Here is a 13,832-nt window from a genome sequence, read left to right as displayed (position 1 = left end):
CTTTGTGAAGTGTAGGTATTCTATCCAAAGAATTGTTCTACCAAGTCCAATTTCATTTTTAATATTTTATCAAATGTTAAATTTATTTTCATCAATTTTATAAACAAAAAAGGTAAAAGTTATGACCTTTAAGGAGGCACAGACATTTACAGAGGATACAAACTCTAAGTTCTGGTAGACTTAGATCTGAAACTACTAGAAAACTGGTATTTTGTGATACACAGTTCAAAAAGGTTTGTTGTCTGCTCACTTGGTTCCACTTGCATCAGTGGTCCCCCAATGCTACTCTCCCCTTCCTGGTCTTTACTGTACTTCCATGCCACATCTAATCTTTGGAAGAAAAGAAGTCACCAAAAGCTTAATCTCCTGTAAAAGGTCAAGAAGAAGTTTGTCCATTTTGCTAGTTTTACATTGTGTACCATAAAATAGATTTTTTTTTCCCCTGAGACTGGGGTTAAGTGACTTGCCCAGGGTCACACAGCTAGGAAGTGTTAAGTATCCGAGACCAGATTTGAACTCCGGTCCTCCTGAATTCAAGGCTGGTGCTCTAGCCACTGTGCCACCTAGCTGCCCCCCATAAAATGGATTTTTAAAGAAGGAAAAGTCAAAATATTTTTTTCTGATGAAAGGAAGTTAGATGTACACATCTTCTGCTATCTTGAGATTAACTCAAAAAATCAAATCACATTTTTTAAAAATCCTTCAGCTCCACACTCAAAGCTTTCTTTCATCCATCTCCTTTAGCAAGTTATCCTTAAGAAGATGATAGAAGAATACTAAGATGTTTTATCCTAAAAATCTGACCTTTCTCTATGACTCCCATTTCTGTGATTCCAAAGAAGCTACTAAGTTTTAAAGAATTCAAGGGATCATTCCTGGAATTAAGTACCTTCTCATCTAAAACACTGAGGCTCATAGTTTACAAAACTCTATTGCCAGGATTGTTTATTTAGTCATTCCCCAGAAAAAGAAAAAAGATGAAAATCTTTCTGTCCTAGGTGATCATGTATATGAGAGAGATGAACAAGGGGAAGCAGCAATGAACACATTTACTTCAAGAGTTGCCACATTAATAAATTTAATTCAAACAACATTTTATTAAACATCTGTGCACTGTGCTAGGCACTAGGAGATCATACAAAGATAAAAGGAGACAAAAGGAACTTATATTTACCTAATTACACTGGATCCTTAGTATAGAGATTAAGAGTCAGCATAGCCTAGTAAAGAAAGGGCTAGCCTTGGAATCAGGAACACTCAGGTCAAGTCCTTGAAATACTAGTCGCAATCATGAGCAAGTGGCTTAACTTCTCAGTGTCCCAGGCAATTCCCCAAGACCATAAGTTTCAGACAAATGGCCAATGTGCATATTTTACTTGCACAGATGAAATCTCGGGTACAAGCAAAAAAAGAAAAGATTATGAGGATGATAGTAAAGGGCCCAGAAGAGTGCTAAGTGAAATCTGAGGAAGGAGAGATTCCAGCTGGAACTACCAGGGAAGACTGCGGGAAGGCAGTGTCACTTGAGCTAGCTTAAAAGAAAGGAAAGTATTTCAACTAGGGGCAGAGTTAAGGAGAGGGGAGATGGGCTCATGCTTAGCATTATAGGGTATAGAGCATACAGTAGGTGCTTAGTAAACACTTGTCAATTTAAGTTGATATGCACAAGAGAACATAACCAGATACATTATTGTGCTGTTATATACTGTATGATTATAATTAATTATTCTATAGTCAAAAGAAAGAATAGTACCACTGAAGTAGAAATCAGAAGGCCTGAGTTCAGGAGTCCACTCAGCCACTAACTAGGTATATAACTTTGGGGAAAGAATTTAATCTCTCAGATTTGTAAATCATTAGATCTGGAAACCAGCTTTGAAATTCAACACCCTCATAATTATAGAATCTTAGATTTCAAAAGAGACTTCAATCAGTCAATAAGCATTTGTTAATTAGAAACTATGCTAAACACTGGAATCATAAGTTTAGAACTGGAAAATACCTTAAGAATCATCTAATGAACATTTTTCATTTTTGCCAATAAGAAAATAAAGGCCAGGAAAAAAAAAAAAGATGAAATGATTCATCTATGGTCATAAACTTGCACTTAGCAGAACTAGAATTTGAACATGGCTCCTCTGACTCGCCTTGCTGAAACAACTGCCAGTTTTAAGGGTCACCCTCCAAAGATCAGCTTTGATGCATGAATCTCTCTGCCTTTTGAACTGCTCCTGTTCTGCTACCTGGACTTGCGCTTGACCCTTTAATAACTTGGACAGCCCAACACTGTAGTTGCCTACGCCCATCTGTCTGCATCCTGGTGACTCAGATTATAAGTGAATAAGCACGGATTCTTAGCTCCTACTTCTTTAGTCCAGACTTGACAGTTGTAGGAAGGGAAAAAGAACTTCTGATTTAAGCAGTTTGTAATGATGTCATCTAGGGCATGGTGATGTTGTCATAACAGCTGATGTAAAGTGGAAGGGAAGGCCAAATGCCTTACAACACCTCATAGGATACCAATATGGAAGTTGAAATCACCAGGAATGATGACAGAGAACAAGACAAAGACAAGGAGGGACATAATCTGGGTGCAGACTTCTAGAAAGATAGATGAGAGTTCTAGGGGTTATAGATAACAGTAGCAATAATTTCATATAATCATAGAAACTTATAAAGGGAACATAAAAGAACCTAGTCCAAAGAAGAACACCTTTTACAATGCTCCTAACAGAAGTTCACCAAAATAAATCCCAGTTCTGATACTTAACTAGCTAGGAAATAATTTAACTTTTCAGCCTCAACCGCTTTGCTTGTAAAGGGTCTGCTCCAGAAGTGAAAAGATCATTGTAAGGATAAATTATGATAATATAAATCAAATTATTTGTAAATCAAAAAGTACTCTATTAAACTAATATATCATTAACAGTAGGAAGACTCCTACAGATCACCTAACAAAGTGCTTCATTCCATGTTGGATAGTTCTATGACATATTAAAGCATATTTATAAGAAGTGACTTAATGTTGTCATTGTTCAGTTGTATCCAACCCTATTTGGGGTTTCTTGGCAAAGATATTAGAATGGCTTGCCATTTTCTTTTTCAGTTCATTTTATAGACAAAGAAGCTAGGACAAACACAGTTAAGCAATTTGCCCGAGTGACACAGGAAGTGTCTAAGGCTGGGTTTGAACTTGGGAAGAGCAATCATTCTGACTCCAGGCCCATCCCTCTATCCACTGTACCACACAGGCTTCCCAATAAGTAACTACATGTTATATTTAATGGTCATCTTTAAATGAGTTCTATTCAACCCAATAACCAATAATGAAAACCAAATAACTCTTATTGTTTGAACTATACATGTATTCAGTGCCTAATTCATCCTACATAAATTGTATTTTCCCAGGGAAAGAAAAAAATTCTGCTTAGTAACATGTGTCAATATCTTAGAACTTCCCTCCCTGATGAGAAATTTTTCCTGTTCAAGTTAATCTATTTTGCCTGATCTACAAAACACTATTCAGTGGTGCCAAGAAGAAGAGAAGGAATTATACTGTCTGGAGTGTAAGAGATAAGAAAATGTGGATCGACTTCAGTCCCCATCCCCCACCTTCTAGTCTGTATCAGAAAAAATGCCTTGGTATTCAATCAAGCATGTATAGTGTTTGGAACTGCAATCTATAGTAATCCCATAAACATAACTCAGCACTTAATTTTCAATGAAAAATACATAAGCTTTGTGTTAGGGGACTATTTCCTCTCCTTATTCATTATCTTACACTCTGAATTTTTGTGTATTCCAATTTTGATTATTGGAAAGAGGGCATTGGTAATGGACCCATCCCAGGAAAAGTGTTTATTCGTCTTTCTACTAAGCCAAGGAAAGTTTCTATGGTGGAAAAAAGTGCTTCACTATCCTACCAAGTCATAATGGGAAGATTATAAATAGAAATAAAGAAACCATTTCTACATGTTTATACATCTACATTTAACTCCTAGGGCTCCACAATCCCCAAAGAATATGGATCCATTTTCTTCATCTTATAAAATTTATTCAGAAAAAAATATTATTTTCTGCTGTTCCTCAAATAATCTTCCCTATAATAAAAATTAACAGATAACTGATTTTATAAAAAGATATGCCATCTCAGATACTTTAGGCTAAAAAGGGTCATAAGAGATTAACCAGCCTCATCTTCTCTTTTTATAGATGATTAAATTAAGCCCAGAAAAGGGAAATAACTTTACCAAGATCACATAGCTGGAACTACAATTAGAAGCTAAGAGCTATAGCAGATAGTTTAGATTTGTAGGGTTTATCCAGGATCACTGGCTTTTTCTTGAGGGTCTATAATTTCTTCATAGCTAGTGGCTGATTTGAACACCTTACTAGAACTAAGACAGGCATAAGTCTAGGAAGGGACACTGTATTATTGTGTTTTGGAAGTGAGTTGCCCTCACAGATACCCATGGAAAGTTGGTATACCATAAAAGGTGTGGAATCTTACCAGCAATTGCTAATTTAGAGTATACCTAGGGACTGTGACAAAGGTCACAGAAGGATTTTCAGTGCATCTGAAAAAGCCTGTTTTTCTACAGAGGATCAGGGAGACCAAGGATTCAGAAACGGTTGCAAGATGCCACAAAAGTACCTGAACCATGAGACCAATGACCAGGCTGAAAGATAATACTGTGGGAATGCAAAGTGAGGATATCATTTATCCAGAGTTTCCTGGTACAGAGTAGCATTCTACAGTCAAAAAAGAATGACATCTTGTGCAGAAATGAGATCTTATTTAGCTGGAGATAGAATATAGCTACTGTCAAGCATAGAAATGTTTCAGAAAGAATATGGTAAACCCTCTCTTTCCTATTAGGTCTCCTAAAGTGGGGTGGGCTGCCTAGACTAGCTATTTTTCCCCAAACTTCCCTTTTCCCTAAATTTCACAGAACAATGAAACCTATAGGTTAATGCCTTCTATGATTTAGTGCATATGCCTTAGGCTTATCTTTAAAAAAAAAAAAAAGACAGGAAAAATTACACAGAGACATGAGAAGCATAGAGATTCAGTGTATGTCATAGAATGAGCTCAGTTACCTCTCATTCATGAGCAATTTCCCAAGAGCTTTATATTCTAGAGTCATCAACAGAACTGCTGACCACTGGAAAGTCAGAGACACAAAGTTGAGAAGACTGAGAAACATGCATACACAGTATATTCATGGAGACCTTTCAGGAGATAAGGAGACCTCATCAAATCAGCAGAAAAGCCCTTAGAGAAGGAGGGAGAAGATGGAAATTTTTTGCCTCACTCATCCAGGGGAAAAAACCTATAGACTGACATTTGTACTTCCCCAAAGAGTAGAAAGATTAGAAAGGCAAATAGTCATAATGTGAAGACCTAGCCTGAACCAACTTTTCCTTTATTCAATTGTCCATTCAAATCATCATTTTTATTTCCATTTTTTTTTTTTGGAGAGGTCCCAAGAAAAGGTGGAACTCACTCAAGTAAGTGGAGAGTTGCTTGAAACTTGAAACTATTTAGTAAATACTACATGAGTGGAGTGGGGTGGGGAGAGAATCTTAGGATTATCTAGGATTATATTATAAATTACAGTGAACATGTGGCAAATAGGGCTCACTACAAGAGAGAACTGTCTTTACTTTTTAGAAATCTAAGTTTTGTCAGATGAGATAAAATTTATTCTATATTTGATGTACAGTTATGTTAAATGTTGCCTGAGACCAAGAACCACAGTAGGGAAAGATGTGAGCTAAATTCTATTCCCAGTGAAAACCCTCAAAGCCATTGAGATTATTATTAGAAAGAAGCCCCAAGAATGACCCGGTCCATCTGTTAGAAAAAAAATGGCTTAAAGGCTCCATTGACAGGTGGGTTACAATAGACACACAATACCAATTCTTAATACTGGGATTTTCCCAAGTCATTTGGAGGTACCTTGAGCAAAGAACAGTCTTAAATGGCTCAAGTGGGATTTAGATCTGCATTACTTCCTGAGTTTCTGGTACTGCCTCCAGAGGCACAGGGGTATAGGATAGAATACATCAAGCACAGTCAGCTCCTCAAGGTCTTGTAGAAAGTATGTTGAGTATGGACTTTTCAAAAGGCTGGATCCCCAGAAGTATGGGAATTGGAATCAAAGGACCTCCATTTGAACCCTACTCTCCTCATTAACTTTGTAGGCTTTGGGAAACTACATGCCAAATGATTTTAGGAGCAAGAACTGTGACTATTTTTTTTAATTTAAGTAGTATCTTCAATGGCATTAATAGAATGTAAACTCCTTGTTTTTTATTCTGTTTTTGTATCCCAAACACCTAGCCCACTGCCTTGAACCTAAGGTGTTTAATAAATGTTTGTTGAATCATATCTATCATAGTATTCACTTCTTAAAAAGGAAAAAAAATCCTCTTCCTATATATGTTTGATTACCTTACCAGTCAAATGAATAAAGAACAGAGACAGCAGAAGGTGACCAACTGGTTGTAGCAGAAAATTAGGACTGTGAAGGAACATGTAAAGGACAGCTCCATATGGATAATTCCTTTCCTTCTCATTTAGGAAAAAGCAGAAGGGGGCAATAATCATTGTCCATCACAAGACAATAGTCCATATGCAGGTATCAGAGAACAAAGCTGAAAGGGAATGTTATCTACTCCAACCTCCTTCAGTGACAGGGAAGGAAACAAGCTCACAGATAAAACAAGACTTCTCTAAGTCTGTGCAGTAGTAAGAAGCAGAATAAACTCAGATTCCCCAATTCCAAATCCAATACTCTTTCAACTATATCATATTTCCTTGGTTATGAGATTATATGATTGAAGTAGGGAAATGGAGGCAGCAGGCCCAGAAAGCTATGTCTCACCTCAAGGCAAGTGAAGTTTTCCAAATAGAATATAAGGGCAAAAAGTATGTTTCTATTATTTCCTCAAAGATAATACATATATCTTGTAAAATAAAATATACCAAAAAATGGATTATGTGATTTTATACATTATGTTTTCAATTAATTTACTTGAATTTTTGTTTTTATCAACAATTACTGAATTAGAACTTCTAAAATTGAGGCTATCTAATGTAAATTATGTATTTGGGCCATTTATCTATATTTGTCAACTACAGGAGCAAAACACCTTCAATGACTCCTGGTTGATTAATGAATAAAGTCCAAATTCCTTAGCTTAGAATTCCCAACCCTCTACAGTCTGGCACCATCTGACATTTCCAGCCTTATCTGTCACTACCTCTCTCTCATACTTTCTGCTCCAGCAAAATGACAAAATTCACTCACAATGACAGAATTTCTGGATGCTCTACCCTTTTCCACTTTAATGGCATTAGCCACAATTATCTCCAATATTTCAAATGCTCTTTTTCTCCTTCCATATTCCAATTTCCATCTCCAACCAACCATTAATACCTGGTGAAATATCATCTGTCTTTTTAAGCTGGTTTGGATTCCAATTAGTCTATGAAGTTCCCAGCCAAAGGTGAACCCTCTTACCTCTAAATCTTCACAGCACTTTGTTCAAACTTCTCATATATTCACAATTTTCTATTTCAAATTTTTTTATTTGCATTACAGTTCCTAATTAATATTCCTAATTATTCCTAATTAATATTCCTAATTCCTATTTAATAATTTCCCATTATTCCTAATTAATAATGATTATTAAATTTAACATAATTATTGATATTTAATAATATTATTTTACTAATATTAATACTAATTAGTCATACTAATATAAAATATTCATATGGTGCTTACAGGCTTACAAAATGTATTCTGGAGCCAACCCTGTGCAGGAAACCTTTTAAGGTAGAGAATTTTATTTTGGTTTCTTTCCCAAAGTAAACACTTTATAATGTTTGCAGCATGAATTGTGCTCATTATATGAGGAACAACTTGACCAGAGCATACTAAACAAAAAATGAAAAGAGGCTCAGTTATGTTCAAAGACTCCTGCTCTTTTTCTGAATGTTTAGAATATGGTGTCTAGTCATTACGACTCTTCAAGGCACAGGAAAACTTCAAAGCTATTTTCTGTGGCTTCTTGTTCTCACTAAGGAAAGGCTGATTAAAGAGAGGACTGTGAATGAGAAAGGAGACCAAGAGTCATTAGACCCTTGGTGGAATACAACATTGGTGATGGTTATCAAATCTGTTTGTCCCTTCTCATATTCTTGTTTGGACTTAAGGACTCTAACAAGACCATGATCCAAAACCAAGTTTACTCAGAGAAGGGATCACACCTGTTCTGGTTCTGTAAAGCATGGGCATTCAAAAAATAATGTGTGTGCAAGGGACTGAACAATAAGTGCTGTCAATAATAGGATATCGTCAATAACAGGCAAGAACAACAATCACCAAAAATAAATACTAGGACTTCCCAGGGTTGAGCTCTCCTAAAATTCCCCTGCAAACAACTTTAAAATAATGCCTCAAACTGAATTCTGAAATGGCAAAGCCAACAAAAGGTCAGAGTGAAACATTCCTCCAGCCAAAGACAACTTAGAATGTGAGAAAGAGAGATCTGTGACACAGGAGTGGAGGCTAGTCTGAAGCCACCCATAAGGAGTGGGACCAGGTAGTGGTAACAGAAGCAACAGCAGCTTCAGCAGCTTTCAAGCCAGAGATGGTAAGGGGATCTGGCAAATGATCAGAAATAGATTACAGGATTCTCCTGTATGAGCAGTGGAGGGAGAACCAGATGGTGTTTGGCAATTCCCCTGCCTATGCCTCCATCTGGGTCAAGGGTGGAGAGAAGGACTTTTAGCCAAAAAGGAGTAGAAGCCTTGAGGCCCCAAAGAATCAGGGATCCTAAGGAAAGTATAATTTTGGGATTGAAAGGAGAAAGAACCCCAAGGAGCAGTATTCATTGCTGAGTAAGGACCAGAGTGCAGACCAAGAGAGCAGTAACCATAAAAATCTCCAGATTATACTACCTTAGAAGCACTGAAAATTTCCAACCCCCCCGAACTTGGTCTGAAAACAGCTGTGCAAAAAAGCTGAAACTTGAGACAGTGCCCCTCCCCTTGACCTATGCTGTGAACAGAATCCAACATAAACATAAAGTTTCAAATCAAAAATGGTATGGAAATATAAACGTAGAACAATAACAACAATAAAAAGCCTGACTATACAAACCTATTATAGTGATAGAGAAGATCATGACAAACTCAAAAGAAGACAATGAAGTCAAAAAGCAAGCAAACATTCAAAGAAAAATGTGAATTTGGTACAGGTCAAAAGAAGTATTCCTATTTAAGTAATTTATTTCCTCCTCTTTTAATCTGGGCAATCTATATTTTTGGAAGTATTCATCCATTTCACTTAGATTATCGTAGTTATTGGCATACAGTTGGGCAAAATAGCTCCTAATTATTGCTCTAATTTTCCCTTCATTGGTGGAAAGTTCATCTTTTTTAATTTTTGATACTAATAATTTGATTTTCTTCTTTCTTTTTCTAATCAAATTAACTAAATATTTATCTATTTTGTTGGGTATTTTTCATAAAACTAGCTCTTAGTTTTGTTTACTAGTTCAATAGTTTTCTTTTTTACTTTCAATTTTATTAATCTCCCCTTTTATTTTCAGAATTTTAAATTTGGTATTTAATTGGGGATTTTTAATTTGCTCTTTTTAATGCTTTTTTAGTTGCATGCCCAACTTTTTCTATTTTATGCAAGTAAGCATCTAGAGATATAAAACTTCCCCTAAGAACTGCTTTAGCTGCATCCTATAAATTTTGATATGTTGTCTCATTATTGTCATTCTTTTAGATGAGATTATCGACTATGTCTATTATTTGTTGTTTCACCCACTCATTCTTTAGCATCAGATTATTTAGTTTCCAATTAATTTTGAATCTATTTTTCCCTGGTTCTTTATTATGTGTAATTTTTATTGCATTATGATCTAGATGCATTTACTATTTCTCCCTTTCCGCATTTTATTTTGAAGTTTTTATGCCCTAATATGTGGTAAGTTTTTTTGTGTAGATTCCATGAACCACTGAGAAAAAATATACTCCTTTCTGTCTCCAATTAATTTTTTCCAAAGGTCTGTCACACCTAACTTTTCTAAAATTCAATTTACCTCCTTAATATCCAAGAAGTATTCCTAGAAGAACTAAGAATGATTTTCAAAATCAAATAAGACTTGTAGAGGAAAAATTAGGCAAAGAAATGAAAGCAGCAGAAGAAAATTATTAAAGGACAATTAAAAGCTTTGTAGAAGAGGTACACAGACACAAAAATACTGTAGAAATTCATACCATAAAAAACAGAATTGGCCAAATGAAAAAGAATGTCCAAAATTTATTGATGAAAATAACTCCTAAAGAAAAATAATTTCTTAAAAATTAAAACCAGAAATTGAAGATAATGACTTCATGAGATATCAAAAAACAATAAAACAGTCAAAATAATTTCTTTAAAAATAGAAGAAAATAAAAAAAAAAATTCACTGGAAAAACAAATGACCTAGAGTTATGGATTACCTGAAAACCATAATGAAAGAAAGAGAATAAACATCATATTCCAAGAAATTATCAAAGAAAAGTGCCCAAATACCTCCAAGATAGAGTGCAAAACAGAAATGGAAAGAATCTACCAGTTACTACCTGAAAGAGATCCCAAAATGAAAACTTACAAGAATACTATAGCCAAATTCCAGTGCTCTCAGATCAAAGAGAAAATCTTCAAGCTCCAAGAAGCTGCCACATTGAAAGTGCAGACAGTTTATAATAAGGACATTCTGAAAATTAAAAGAGCTGAGATTAACCTAATCAGCAAATTGAGCATAATCCTTAAAGAAAAAGTAAAATAGACATTTAATAAAATAGAAGACTTTTAAGCATTCCGGATGAAAGCAGCAGAGCTGAATAGAAAATTTGATTTTTAAATACAAGACTCAAGAAAAGTATAAAAAAGTAAAACTAAAAGATGAATCATAAGGGACTCAAGGTTGAACTGATAACCTTTCTATATGGGAAGATGATACATGCATCATCTAAAAATTTTATCATTATTAGAGTGGTTAGAAATATTCTACATAGAAAATGGGTGTGGGAGTGAGTCAGTTTTGTTGGGATGATATAAAAAATATGTGTGGGTTAGAAAAAGGGGCAATTATAAAAGGAAGGGTGGATAAAAGAAAACAGTGATCCAAAGCAAAATGGTATTTAAAAGAGTCAGGATAAAGCAAGAGAAAAGGATAAACAGAAGAATATAGCATGAAGGAAAATGGCATTATTGGTAATCATAACTGGGAATGTAAATGGGAAGAACTCACCAATAAAAAATGGAATTAAACAGCAGAATAAATTAGAAATCATAATTCAACAGTACATTGTTAATGAAAAATACATTGAAACAGAGACACATACACAGAGTTCAAATAAAGAGCTGAAGCAGAATCTATCATACTTTAGCTGATGTAAAAAAAGACAGGAGTAGTAACTATGACTTCAGACAAAGCAAAGCCAAAAGTAGGCCTAATTTAAAGGTATAAGCAGATAAACAACATATTGCTAAAAAGAACCATAAACAAGGAAGTAATATTAATACTACACATATATGCACCAAATGGCATAGCATCCAAATTTTTAAAAGAATTACAGGAAGGAAAAAGAAAGCCATACTAGTGGAGAATCTCAATTTTCTACCTTTAGAACTAGATAAATTTAACCACAAAATACATAAGAAAAAAATCAAGGAGATGAATAGAATTTTAGTAAAATTAAATACTATAGATCTCTGAAGAAAACTGAATGGGAATGAAATGGAGTATACTTTTTTCTCAGCTGTACATGAAATCTCCATGAAAACTGATCATGTATTAAAGCACAAAAACCTAACAATCAAATGCATAAAAGCAAAAATAATAAATGCATTCTTTTCAGATCACAATGCAACATAAATTACATTTAACAAAGGACCAAGAAAGTTTGGATTAAAAGCTAATTATAAACCAAATAATCATAAAGGAGTAAATCAAAGAACAATAATTTCATTAAAAGAAATGATAACAATGAGACAACATTCTAAAATTCATGGGATATGGCCAAAGTATTACTTAGGGAAATTTTTTTAAATCTCTACAGGGAACCAAGGAGAAGGCATATTACCCATCTTCTTCAAGAGAGGTGACGAATCAGACGACAAAATGATACATACATTTTTGTCATGTCTAAGAGAGTTCTTTTTACTTGACTATGTATATTTATAATAAGGAATTTTTTGCTCCTCTGGAGAAAAGGAGAAAATTTAATTTTTGTTAGCTGAAAAAAAAATGTTTAAAGGAATTTCAAGACCTCCCTTAAAATATAAAAGGGATGTTCTTTTCCAGTCTTATCTCACTCAGTGTTCAAACTCTGACTGGAACCTAATGAAAAGAACAGAGGGAAGGACTCTCTTTAGTCAGCAAGATACTAGGGGCATTGTGAAAAGCTTTGACTGCCTCTCACACATTCAATCCCCCTCCCTCACTCCCAACCAATACTTCCAAAGCCATTTAGGTCAAATCCAGGAAATTGTGAAGGGAAAAGATACTATCTTTGTCCTGTGCAATTCAGACAACTGATCTTGAAATTAAGAAGCTGTATATGTCTTTAATATACGAAAGAATAGAAATGACTATTTTATGATAAAAAAAAAAAAAAAAAAAAAAAAAAACTTCCTGAAAAGGAAGTTCCTTCTAAGAACACTAGAGGCAATAAACAGAGATAAACAAAAACATTTGCATCTGGGTCCTTTTTTTTTCTTTTCTATTATGCAAGTATAGAATAGTGAAAAGCTAAAAAAAATATTCTTACGAAAAAGATGAAACATTCTTTTTTCAATAGTAGTGTTAGAGTACAAGTATGGTTTTCTTGATTGGTTTTGTCAAACTATATATTTTTCTTTTTCTTTTTTGATCTTTGTTCATAAGGCACACATGTGACAATGGCAAAGGTGAGGTGAGCAGTGTTAAACTAAATTGGAAATGAAGGTAATGTATAAACAAAAAAATCAATAAATTTTGTTTTAAAGATGAGGAAATTTTAATTGACCACATGACCAATAACTTAATATGGTTGCTTTAAAAGCTAAAATTATCTCCACTAGCATTAATAAAAATATATTGTCAGAAAAGAGGAATTCATATTTCTATTATATTCATTCATTTCTGAATATTCCTTTTAAAGAGGGATATTGAAAAACTATAGTTTCCAAAATTAGGTAACTAGGATGGCAATTAGAAGAATGTCACCCAGAGAAAACTGAAGAAATAGGCATGTTTGATTTAGGGGAGAAGAAGAAGGGGAAGGTCTCTGAGGAAAGTCTTTCACAGTAAAGTATCTGAAGGCAGACATAAAAAGAAGGAATGAACTTATTCCATTTTGCTTCAGAGGAAAGAATTAGGTACCAATGGGTGGAAGTAACAAAGTAGCAGATTTGGCCTCAACATGTAGAAATCTTTTCCAAGAAAAAAAAAAGGAAGAGAAAAAGAAAAATAGAAAAAAAAAAAAAGAGGGAAAAATAAAGAAAAAATAAAATAAAAATGGAAGAGGAAGAAGAAAAGGAAAATAGAAAAGGATGGTGAAAAAAAATGGAAGAGAAAAGGAAATACAAAATGAAGAGGAAAAAAGAAAAGGAAACAGAAAAGAAAAGGGAAGAAGAGGGAAAAAATTAAGGGAAAAAAAAAGAAAAGTAGAATTCCAGAAGAATAGGCAGCGCTGAGAGACTTTTTGTTCCCCATACTGAAAGTCTCAAAGCAGAGGTTGAATGCTCATCTGTCAACAATACTACAGAAGAGTAAGA

General features: G+C 34.3%; 1 protein-coding gene across 4 annotated transcripts in view; it reads right to left on the bottom strand.

The window, feature by feature from the left end:
- CEMIP (cell migration inducing hyaluronidase 1) overlaps positions 1 to 13,832 on the bottom strand; it is a 230,515-nt gene that overhangs the window by 182,149 nt on the left and 34,534 nt on the right. The gene's annotated exons all lie outside the window — the stretch shown is intronic.

Source organism: Sminthopsis crassicaudata, chromosome 2 (genome assembly GCF_048593235.1).
Source record: "Sminthopsis crassicaudata isolate SCR6 chromosome 2, ASM4859323v1, whole genome shotgun sequence".
Classification (NCBI taxonomy): Eukaryota; Metazoa; Chordata; class Mammalia; order Dasyuromorphia; family Dasyuridae; genus Sminthopsis; species Sminthopsis crassicaudata.
This window is presented reverse-complemented; position numbering and strand designations above follow the sequence as displayed.